Source organism: Capricornis sumatraensis, chromosome 2 (genome assembly GCF_032405125.1).
Source record: "Capricornis sumatraensis isolate serow.1 chromosome 2, serow.2, whole genome shotgun sequence".
Taxonomy (NCBI): Eukaryota; Metazoa; Chordata; class Mammalia; order Artiodactyla; family Bovidae; genus Capricornis; species Capricornis sumatraensis.
The window spans coordinates 166,826,509-166,838,283 of record NC_091070.1 but is presented as its reverse complement, the minus strand read 5'-3'; positions in this window follow the sequence as shown (position 1 = coordinate 166,838,283).

Genomic DNA, 11,775 nt, shown 5'->3' with positions numbered 1-11,775 from the left:
AAGTGGAATTACAGGTTCATAGAGTAGTTCTGTTTTTAATTTTTTGGATGAAACATCATACTATTTTCCATAGCAGTTGCTGCAGAGACTTCTTTAATTCTGGGCTCCCCTCAAAACTAGTAGCCTAAGGGTTATTTGGTCAATGGGTCAGAGCAGCACACCCAAATGTGGTATGAGTTCTTCCAATCCAAAACAAAGCTGAACTGCTTTCCAGGGCTTATAATTTCTATCCCCACTGGCAGTTTATGGGAATCCTCATTCCTTTACATCCATGCCTATGCTCATTATTGCCACACATTTTAGTGTTTACCAAACACTATTTATAAAATAAAATCTCACTATGGTATTAATGCAATTTTACTAAGTACTAATGGGGTTAAACTTCTTTTTTACATATTTATAATTTTTGTTTCCTCACTTTTGAGACATTTGTTTGTGAATATTATCCATCTTTCTGTTAGGTTTTTAAATTTATCTTAAAACTCTTTTGATGTTATTTCTGTAGTTTGGGTAGAACCCTCCTTTGCTTGCTTTCTTTTGGCCAGAAGGAAAATGGTGAGCTTATGGGGAAGATTCTCATATCCTGGAGTCCCCTGGATATTTCTCTGGCTGTTATTCTCCCTCTCCATGGACCTCTTGCATCATTGAAAACTGGTGCACTTTGCCCAGGCCTTTGTCGCCTCACCTTGTATCACATAGGTTGCTTGAAGAGTGGGAGTAGGGGGTGGCTGAGGGTGAGAGTGTGCAGGGAGAGGAGACATACCTTGATCCCTGGAATCTTCTATTTCTCTATCATCCAGTCACTATTTCAAATGTTGCGTTGAAGCTGCGTTCCTTCCTTTGAGGGCTGCTGGTTCTTAATCTATGTCTGCTCTTCTCTTTGTTAAGTTTGGAGTGGCCAAGGGCCTGTGTTCTGGCTTCATTCTGCCATTTTACTCTGGGAGTCTCAAGGCAACTTTTAAAGGCTGCCCTTGCATTCATTTTTCAACTGATTTTCTCAGGGTAACAATGTTGGAGAAAAGATTTATCTACCCTTGACTCTGTGTTTCTCTATGAGGGCCCATTGTAGCAAGATGAGCCCTGCTGGAAATGGACTTAACATGCCACAAAAATGAAACATTTCCCTCCCCTGCAACTGAAAATTTCTAGCCTGAACCCTTACTATAAGGCAGATATCTTACTCCCAGCATTTAGGAATAAATTCAGATACTTCTGACATTTTGCTTACACATGTCAGTAAAATTTAGCATTTTTATTTTTAAAATTTATTAAAAAATTAAAACAATTTTATTTATTTAAAAATATTTATGTTTATTTTTATCCTTACAATTTTCTTAATATGTGTGTTATAAATTTGGATATAATTTTCAGGGTTTTATATTGAATTTGTCATTTAGGTACACACAACTTAAAGTTCTTCTGATTTCTTTGTTAACCTGAAAATTTAGGATTTTTAACTGCACCTTCCACAACTTTCTTGTCCCTGGAGTTATGACTAAGATTGACTTGTGGAGAGGTGCAAATGCCATCCCCAATAGGTAGGAGAGTTCTGCATGTCTAGGTCTTTGTTGCCATCCCCTGAGAAAGGGCTTATCCTGTTGAGCCTCTGGCTCTCCCATCCTGGCCAGCATCCACAGAATTGTTACCCAGTTGTTACCCATCCAGTCTTTAGCCTCATGGTACAAGCCTGTATGCTCTCATACCTGGCTATGTGAATTAGATTTTTATTGCTGGATAACAAATGACCACACATCTAGTGGCATATGGACTGCCCCCTGCAAGCCTGCAAGCCCTATAATTGCCCAGCTGTAAGAAGGAAAAAAGAGCTGGAAGTTAGCAGGGGAGACATCATGGTTTATTGGATGGGGCTCTTACATGCCTGAAGCAAGTTCCTGAAGCAACACTCCACCATCTATAGCAGATTACAGGCAGGTCATGGCAGCAGTCTCAGCCTTCTCTAGCTGGGGGAAAGAGAGGTTACCAGTTACAGGGAAGACTGACATCAGGATGGGGCTTCTCAGGTGGCTCAGATGGTAAAGAATCTACCTGTAATGCAGGAAATGCAGGTTTGACCCTTGGGTCAGGAAGATCTCCTGGAGAAGGTAATGGTAACCCTCTCCAGTATGCTTGCCTGGTAAATCCCATGGCCAGAGGATCCTGGCAGGCTCTGTCCCTGGGGTCGGAAAGAGTTGGACATGACTGAGTGACATAACACTTTCTTCTTTCTGGCTCATTGATTACCAGGGAAATCAGCAGAGGGGGATGTCCCTCACTGCCCCTTTGATAAACTATGATGGTGGAGACGTTCTGATCAAAGATTAAACAACCACCAGCAGGGGTAGGTGGTGGAAGGGAGTTACTAATGCAGCTCTGTGATTAAGAAGGAAGGTCAGCTAGGAGAGTAGGGGGTAGGTGAAGCAGGAACTGGTTGAGCACGGGGTGTACAGAGGGCAAGAGAATAGCCATCTTGAGTGGCCTGTTCATACAAGATCCATGTATTATCCAACAATTTCTATGACTCAGAAGTCCAGGCAGTTTAGTTGGGTCTGCTGTTCCATGTCTTCCAAGGCTGAACTCAAGAGGTCAGCCAGGCTATATTCTCACCTGGAGGTTCTGGGGAAACATTTGCTTCTGTGCTCATTCAGGCTGTTGGCAGAATTCATTTTCTTGTGGTGTATGACTGAAGTCTTCACTTTTTTGCTAGCTGCCGGCCAGGGACAACTCTCAGCATCTAGTGCTGCCCCTGAGTGTCCTTGCCTTGTGGCCCTCTCACAGGTCCTCCTCAAACATGGCTGTTTTGTTCTTCAAGGTGAATAGAAGAAGCTGTCACTTCCAATCTCTCCCTACAGGGAAGGCCTTTTAAAGGGCTCACCTGATTATGCCAAGCGCATGCAGGTTAATCTCCTTCTTGGTTAACTCAAAGTCAACAGATTAGGCACTTTAATTACATCTTCAAATTACCTTCACTTTTATGATATGAGATAGCATAATTCCAGTTGTAAAATTTCGTTATATTCACAAATGTTACCCACACTCAAGGGGAGGAGAGAATACAGGGCAGACACAAGGGGGTGTGATCAGAATTCTGCCAGCTACACTGTGGGACCCTTAGGACTGTAGTTCTCTCTGCTAACTTCTGTGTCTCTCTTGGCATCTGAGGCATAGGAAGTTCAGATGCTTTGCTATGCTACTCATGGACTGGGAGGAAACTCAGGGCTCTTTCCAGGCCTGCCAGACAGCCCACCATTTTTATCAGGCTTGGGGGGTTTCTTACTGAGGTCTGTCTCATATCCTTAGTCTTAAAGGAAGAACCACCTCCCTTTCATCCCACAGGTCCCTGGATGGGCAGGACAAAGAACAGAACTCTCATATAATTTTTAATTTTTTTGCTTTTCCTCCAAACTCTTGCCACCCTCTCCAATCCACAAAGGTTTATTTGCTCTCTTCATTGGTGAATGGGGAAGGGATGGAAGAGGTGGATGGTTAAATAGTTTCCGAATCTATTGCTTATGGTAGGACCTCAACTCTGTAAGTTTAAAAGCTAAAAATTAACTTCTTTTGTTCCTATTTGAATTTCAATGATGGTCTAAGATTTCCTAGGGCAGCAGAGGCCAGGATTAGTTTAAAGAGGTGGTGGGAGCTATAGGGTAAACAAAGGGATTGCAAGGATGTCTCAAGGCTCCCCTTTCCCTGTTATATATGAATTAATACTTCATATACACAATAGTTCCCAAAACAGTCTAGATTTTCTGAATCATCTTGAGGATTGGATTAGTTCCATGTTAATTTTTATGCCTCATCTACTGTTTTCTTTATCTATGAACATTTCCTCCTCTAAGCAGGTGGAAACCCCAGAGAAGGGAAAATTGAAATGGTTCTAGAAATTAACAAAATGTTAATTAAGTTCCCCTTGCTGAGGGGAAAACTGAATTTGGCAGTGTTTCAGAGAAAATAAAGGACTCATGCTTATACTAATTAAGGGTATTACTCAAGTGAAATAACTGGAAGTCAATATAAGCCCCAAAGCTTAGTAAACATAAAGAATGGTGCTGGATTGGAATAAAAGTAAATGGGTAATATGATGTGTCCAAAAGGCAGTTGATAATTCTCACCAGAATAGTAGTGTTAGGATAATTTTACACTCAGCTACTAACCACCATTTCCCTCCATCCCGACCCCTCAATACCCAGGTTTGATTGTCATGTAAATAATATGTTAATTTGCTGCATTAATGCAACTGATGGAAAAATCTCAAAGGAGAACCTAGGTTGGCCTGCGTCCTCAAAGCCAGATGGGGACACCTTGTCAGGCTACTAATTCACCAGGCAGAGCTTCTGGGGTATTGATTTTTCTTTCTCATTCTTTCTTCCTGACTGCCTTTTTCATGTTCTTTTATCTCATTTCCAAAGGACTATCTCAGACAAAGTCTGTCTCATTTTCACATAGCTCATATCAGAATGCTCATTTTCTACTTTTTAAATTACTTCTTTTTTTTTCTTTCTGAATTTATCTTTGCTTAACTTGGGTCATAATACTTTTTTTTTTTTTTCTGAAGAACAGATGCCTGGCATCTACCATGAACACCTAGAATGCAATAGCTGCTCATATTGTTGATACTATGAACATATCAAAGAAATATTTATTTACTTATCTGTCTAACTCCCACTAGACAGTGACCACTTTGACGGTAAGGATCTATTTCATCTATTTTTGGATCCCTAGTATCAACACAGTACCTGGCACATAGAAGTTCTGAAGCGAACTGTACCAAATAAATCGATAATAACTAGAGGTTTCCTGATGTGTCTTACCACACTGCAAAAGAATAAGAAGCTCTGATGTTATAATTTAAGACTAGAGTACCATAGACGTAGGTAAGGAAAGGTTGATGGGTTGGGTTTTCCAATTACTGGGAAATTGAATGGAAAAAAGATGCAATGAGGAATAATTTCGGAGATGGTCCACACTCTGTCTATGGACTGTGTATCTCTCTCAATCAACTTAGTTCTTACCTAAAAAAGAAAGAAAGGAAAAAGAGAGTAAGAAAAAAGAAAGAAAGAAAGAAAGAAAGAAAGAAAGAAAGAAAGAAAGAAAGAAAGAAAGGAACTACAGGTGAGTATTCTCACTATGTAGTCTTTATGAAGTCAAGCTTATTTCTTATTTGAAACAGAGAACAAACACATCCCCTCTTTCCTTAAGATAAAATACAAACTTGAAATGGTCTCTCAAAAATCATTATGAAATCTTTTCAACCAAATGGCTGCAGGGAATTGAAACGAGATGATGTCTGAGTCAGACGGCTGGGATAATTTTCATTAGCAGGACTACTTGTGCCACTGCTGATTTGGTAACAACCTCAGAGCAAATCTCATTTATTCCCAGGGTGGATGACCTTAATTTGTTTCAGCCAAAAATGAACAAAGAAATGATGAAGAACAGAGCCTGTTTTTTTTCTCAGTGGTACGCTCAGGTTTGAAAATAAGATGAGATGATGTCTTTTTTTTGTTTTTCCTTCTATGTTTGCCTCAAAAATTTCCAAGCTCTGTCCTCTTTCCTCCACCTTTGTCCGTAGTGTCTCATACATTTTAATTAACTGGATATAGTCACTTTTCCCTGCCATGTTAACTTGATAAAGTCTAATTCTCTTGGATAATTCTAGATTAACTAATGTGGTAATTAGTTGGATTCCATAAGCACCATATTTTTCTTTTTGTCGGTCCATTCTTCCAAACTGAAGCAATATATCCAATTTGAACAGTATCTCAATTTCTAGGAGGTAGTGTTATACCTTTTTAACACAGTAAGTTTTAGACTCAGTCATAATCACACAGGGGACTTAAGTCCTAACTTTGTTAGTTACTCCAAGTTGTGGGGCTAGGAGTGTCTTTTTTAGTATCTCCTGATTTAGCAAAATGTAGGAAAGAAACTGCTACATCACAGGAATTATTTGAGATTTAAATAAGTTAAGAGAACTCCCTTAGTAAATATTTTCTTCCAAGTAAACACTTTTAGCTAATACTGAAGTTTAATGTTGATTCTCTAATTTTAAAGACCCTAGTTAATGATTCGGAGAAGGCAGTGGCACCCCACTCCAGTACTCTTGCCTGGAAAATCCCATGGATGGAGGAGCCTGGTAGGACATGACTGAGTGACTTCCCTTTCACTTTTCACTTTCATGCATTGGAGAAGGAAATGGCAACCCACTCCATTGTTCTTGCCTGGAGAACCCCAGGGATGGGGGAGCCTGGTGGGCTGCCGTCTATGGGGTCACACAGAGTCGGACACGACTGAAGTGAATTAGCAGCAGCAGCAGCAGCAGTTAATGATTAGTCTTCATTTTGGGGGGAATGGGGTGGCCATACCGTGAGGCATGTGGGATCTTAGTTTCCTGACTAGGAATCGAACCTGCTTTTCCTGCAATGGAAGCTCAGAGTCTTAACCATTAGACTGCCAGGGAAGTCATAGTGACCAGTCTTAGCATCAATAAATGTGAGAATAGTTACCAATAAGGAATTTTGATTTTGTGACCTTTAAAGTTAATATTTTTGTGACATGATTCTACAATCTGCAGATTAGGAGAGTTGAAAGTGACAATCCATATTTATTACAATACTTTATTTTTCTGATAAAAAAATATAATTGAATAGGAGTTGATTGACTTGAGGAAGATCACACAGACAGTTAAGTCAGGAATAGATTCATGGATTTCCAGTTGGAGGATAATACACCACATCCAGTGATTTCTCACTTCCGGCTCCCCCTTTTCTACTAAGTTTATAGCAAACTCATTAGCCTGGCATTCAGTGTCTTTCATAATAAAGTCTCAGGTTCATGCGTTTATTCAATGAGCATTGTTGAGTGCATACTATATGCCAGGTCCAGATGCTGGGAATGTAACAGTGAACTAAACATAATCTCTGCCATCACTGAGTTTATATTCTAGTTCAGTGGTTCTCAGAGTTAGTCAGGGAACTTAAGGGGCTTTGGGGACGCTCTCAGAGTGTCTGCAAAGTAAAGATTCTTTCCATAATAAAACTAAGATGTTATTTGTCACTTTCACTCTTGTTTTCCTTTCTTATGTGTATATAGTGAAGTCTTCCAGAGGCTATCTGATATGTGATATCACAACAGATTGAATGTAGAAGCAGATGTGGGAGTCTAGCTGTCTTTCATTAGGCCAGATATTAAGGAAAATTGCAAAAATGTGAAACAATGCTATATTTTAATGACTTTATGTGAACATTTTTTCCCATAAAAACCTTCTTTACATTAACATGGAATGGGTTTATTTTTGTTATTTTAAAGTGACTACATAAATGTTTAAAAATTTATCAATTAAAAAAATTAAAACATCTTTATTAGGGTATAATTGATATACAAAATATCACATATATTTCATATATATAATTTTATGAGCTTGGATATATGCATACATCCATAAAACCATCACCACAATCAAGGTAATAAACATATCTGTGACCACCAAAAGTTTTCTAGGCACCTGTCTTGTGGTACGAATACTTAACATTAAATCTATACCTTTTGCAAAAATTTTAAGTGCACAGTGTAGTGTTCTTAATAGTAGACATCATGTTATACAGCATATCTCTATAACTTATTTATCTTACATAACTAAAACTCTATACCCATTCTAATACAGTTTGTATTTATAGATATATCCTTCATAAAACAAAGCTCTTTGGGGCCTTAAATAGTTTTTAAGGATGTAAAGGAGTTGCTGAAACCAAAAGGTTGGAGAACTGAAATTCTGGTTATTCTAGAAAATAAACAGATATCAGAGTCGACACAATCAGATCACGACAAAGTGAAGTGAAGTCGCTCAGTTGTGTTCGACTCTTTGCGACCCCATGGACGGTAGCGTACCAGGATCCTCCGTCCATGGGATTTTCCAAGCAAGAGTCCTGGAGTGGGTTGCTGTTTCCTTCTCCAGGGGATCTTCCCAACCCAGAGATCAAACCCAGGTCTCTCAATCGTGACAAAGGTCATGAAAAAAAAATGCAGCAAGGAAAGGAAATAGATCAATTGGGTGATCAGTAAGGATTGCTGTCTACAACCTGTGCTCTGAATCACTTAAACTGCTTTGAACCAAATCCATGCTTTTCTCCTTCTAGCCTTTGAAATGCTGTTCTTTCTGCCCACTTTTATCTATCAAAATTCTATTCTTCCTTAAGGCTCATTTCAAATGCCACTTGAGCCACGATTCCTTTCCTCTTTATCTTCTAACAGAGGTGACTTGTCTTCCTTTTATTGTTCCCAGCCTCAACGATAATATTTTGAACTTGTGACACTCTTAATTTTATAATAATTTTATGCTTTGTACAAATTTGCAGTTTAGTGTATACCACCTTCCCTCTATCAACAAAGCTTAAGTTCAGCAATAACAGAAAACCTCTAAATAATAGTGGTTTCATCAGGATAAAAATGCATTGTCTCTCATTTAAGTCAAAACATAGGCCATCCAGGGCTGGAGTAGTGACTCTGGCTCTAAAATTTTTCAGGATGCAGGCTTCAACCCAAGAATGCGGTCTTCAGCCTCCAAATGGCAGCATCTCTTTCAGGAGGAAGAAAGGAGAGAGAGGCAAAGATGAGATGGCTAACAGTAAGCACCAGTCCTTTCTTAAGGAAGGTTCCTGGAAACCCCTTTATAGAATTTAGTCATGTGCATGCCTAGCTGCAGGGGAGGGTGGGAAATGAAGTCTTTGTTTTTGGTGCTCCTGCGCTCAGCCATAGCTAGAAGGTAGAATAGATAGTGGGGAACAACTCTGTGTCTATTCTACTCCCTAAAGTGGCTACCACAGGCACAATTCCAGGTAAAAGCTTAAAATGAACTTTCTGCAAGTAAGTAATACTGAGACAGTGAAGGACAGGAAAGCCTGGTGTGCTGCAGTCCATGGAGCTGCCAATAGTTGGACACAACTTGGTGACTGAATAACAACAGCAAATACTGAGATCCCATCTCAGAATTATTTGTTGTATAATGAATTCACGGGGACTTTTACTCATCAAAAATTTGCTTTCTCTAAGGGAGGTGTTAAAAATGTTTAAGAAATCACTGACTCAATGGACATGAATTTGAGCAAACTCTGGGAGATAGTGAAGGACAGAGAAGCCAGGAGTGTTGTAGTCCATGGAGTCATAAAGAGTTGGACATGAGTTAGCAACTGAACAACAAAGGAAACTCTACAATCTATCTTTTCAAACTTAATTGTTTTGGGGCTCACCAGTTCATCTGTAGGGACTTCCCTGGTGGCTCAGACGGTAAAGTGTCTGCCTACAATGCGGGAGACCGGGGTTCAATCCGGTCTTGGAAGATCTCTTGGAGAAGGCAATGGCAACCCACTCCAGTATTCTTGCCTGGAAAATCCCATGGATGGATGGGCCTGGTAGACTACAGTCCATGGGGTTGCAAAGAGTTGGACACAACTGAGCTACTTCACTTTCACTTTTTAGTTCATCTGTCACTACTATTAGACTAGAAAACTACTTTTATTAGAACCTCCAGACTTGTTGTTTTCACCATTTCACCTTCTCCTGCTTGCTCTCCCCAGTGATGATAAAGACTTCACCAAACCCTTCCTTGCCAAAAGTGTCACCAGGTTTACTGGTATAATGTGATGCTCGTGTACCCAAGTCTCTCCTGTAGTCCTATCACAGAGAAAATAACCTTCAGAAGAATCCCTTGACATTCTGCTCAAGTTGTTAGGTTAGCCTGCATATTTGTTTCACATAAAAGCAGATAAAAATTTTATAATTTCAAGGTACTAAAAATATTGAGGCTTTGAAACAATGTACATTGGCTTTCCAATTTCTTCTCAATGCATGTAGGTCTTTGCAAATGTTAGTGCCTACCTTTGTGTTTTGAGTCTTTGGATATTTACCTCCAAAAAGGTTTCACTGGGATCTACAGAAACATCCTCTGACACACTTCTGCCCCACTCCTCCTCACCTTCCCTCACATGTTTACTTCTGGTGATTAGTGCTTTCAGAAAATAGTCACTCCTCCACAAAAATATCTGGGATTTCTACACAATTGAATTTATACTTAAAATACTCCATCTGGGCACACGAAGCAGTCTATGGTCTTTAAATATAAAAACTTGTAGTAAAAAAAAAATCTTTAAAACATTTATTTATTTTTAATTGAGGGATAATTGTCAATATTGTGTTGATTTCTGCAGTACAGCAATATGAATCAGCCATAGGTATATGTATGTTCCCTCCCTCTTGAACCTTCTTCTCATCTCCCACTCCTTCCCACCCCTCTAGACTGTCACAGAGCCCCAGTTTGATTTCCTTGAGACATACAGCAAATTCCCACTGGCTATCTATTTTACATACGGTAGTGTGTATGTTTCCATCCTCCCGCCACCACTGTCCATAAGTCTGTTCTCTATGTCTGTGTCTCCACTGCTGCCCTTCAAATAGGTTCATCAGTATAATCTTTCTAGATTCCATATATATGTACTAATATGTGATATTTGCTTTTCTCTTTTTGACTTCACTCTGTATGACAGTCTCTATATCCATCCACCTCATTAGAACCAACTCAAATGCATTCCGTTTCATGGTGAGTAATATTCCATTGTATATATGCACCACAGCTTCTTTATCCATTCATTTGTCGATGGACATCTAGGTTGCTTCTACATCCTAGCTATTGTAAATAGTGCTTCAGTGAGCATTGGGATGAAAGTGAAAGTCACTCAGTTGTGCCTGTACAGTCCTGGACTTCCGTAGGCCCAAATACTGGAGTGGATAGCCTTTCCCTTCTCCATGGGATCTTCCCAACCCAGGGATCAGACCCAGGTCTCCTGCATTGCAGGCGGATTTTTTACCAGCTGAGCCACAAGGGAAGCCTGAACATTGGGGTACATATATCTTTTTCAGTTTTGGTTTCCTCAGGGTATGTGCTTAATAATGAGATTGCTGGGTCATATGGTAGTTTTATTCCTAGAGAAACTTGTAATTTCAAGATGTTTGGAATTACCCCAGAGGTTAGTTCTTTGAAAAAGTTGAATTGAAAGTGAGAACCTATTAGAAATGGCATTTACTGTGTTTGTTTTTATTTGATTTTTCATTTCTACATGTATTATTCTCTTTGGACTGTACACTTCTTGAGGACTGCTTCTGTGTACGAAACAACAGCTATAAAGTGAAAAAAAAAAGTTGCCTGTAGCTGACAGTGATGGCAACATGGGATTTGTTTTACCATGTGCCATGAAGCTTCCACAAAATAAAGAACACTACACAGGGCTACAATTATTCATTGTGCACGATTCATTCATCTCACCACAGGTATTTCTTGAGCAACAACCAAGCAGTCTGCACTGTGGTAGATTCTAGGAGCCAGTGTTGAGCAACATCGATACCATCCCTGTCCTGATGGAATTGTACAAAATATAAGAGAAAGACAAGACAAAGAAGTAATAACTGTGAAATACAGCGAGTGCTTGTTGGGGAAGCACAGATTGTTCTGGGAGCACTCGAGGGAGGCATTTACTCCAGTGACAGTCTTTATGGAGGTTTCACATACAGATACCTCATCTGAGCCTCACAAAATTTTCTGCAATGAGTAGTGCAGGGATTACTCTTCTTATTTACAGATGAGGAATTAGCCTCAGAAAGATCAGCAAGACTCAAGGTCCCATGGACCCAGACCTGGGCTTGGAACTCCTTCAATGTAATGCTCTCAGCACTGCTCCTCACAGCAGCTGGAGTGCTGGGAATGTGAGCTTTGCGGTGTGAGGCAGATGC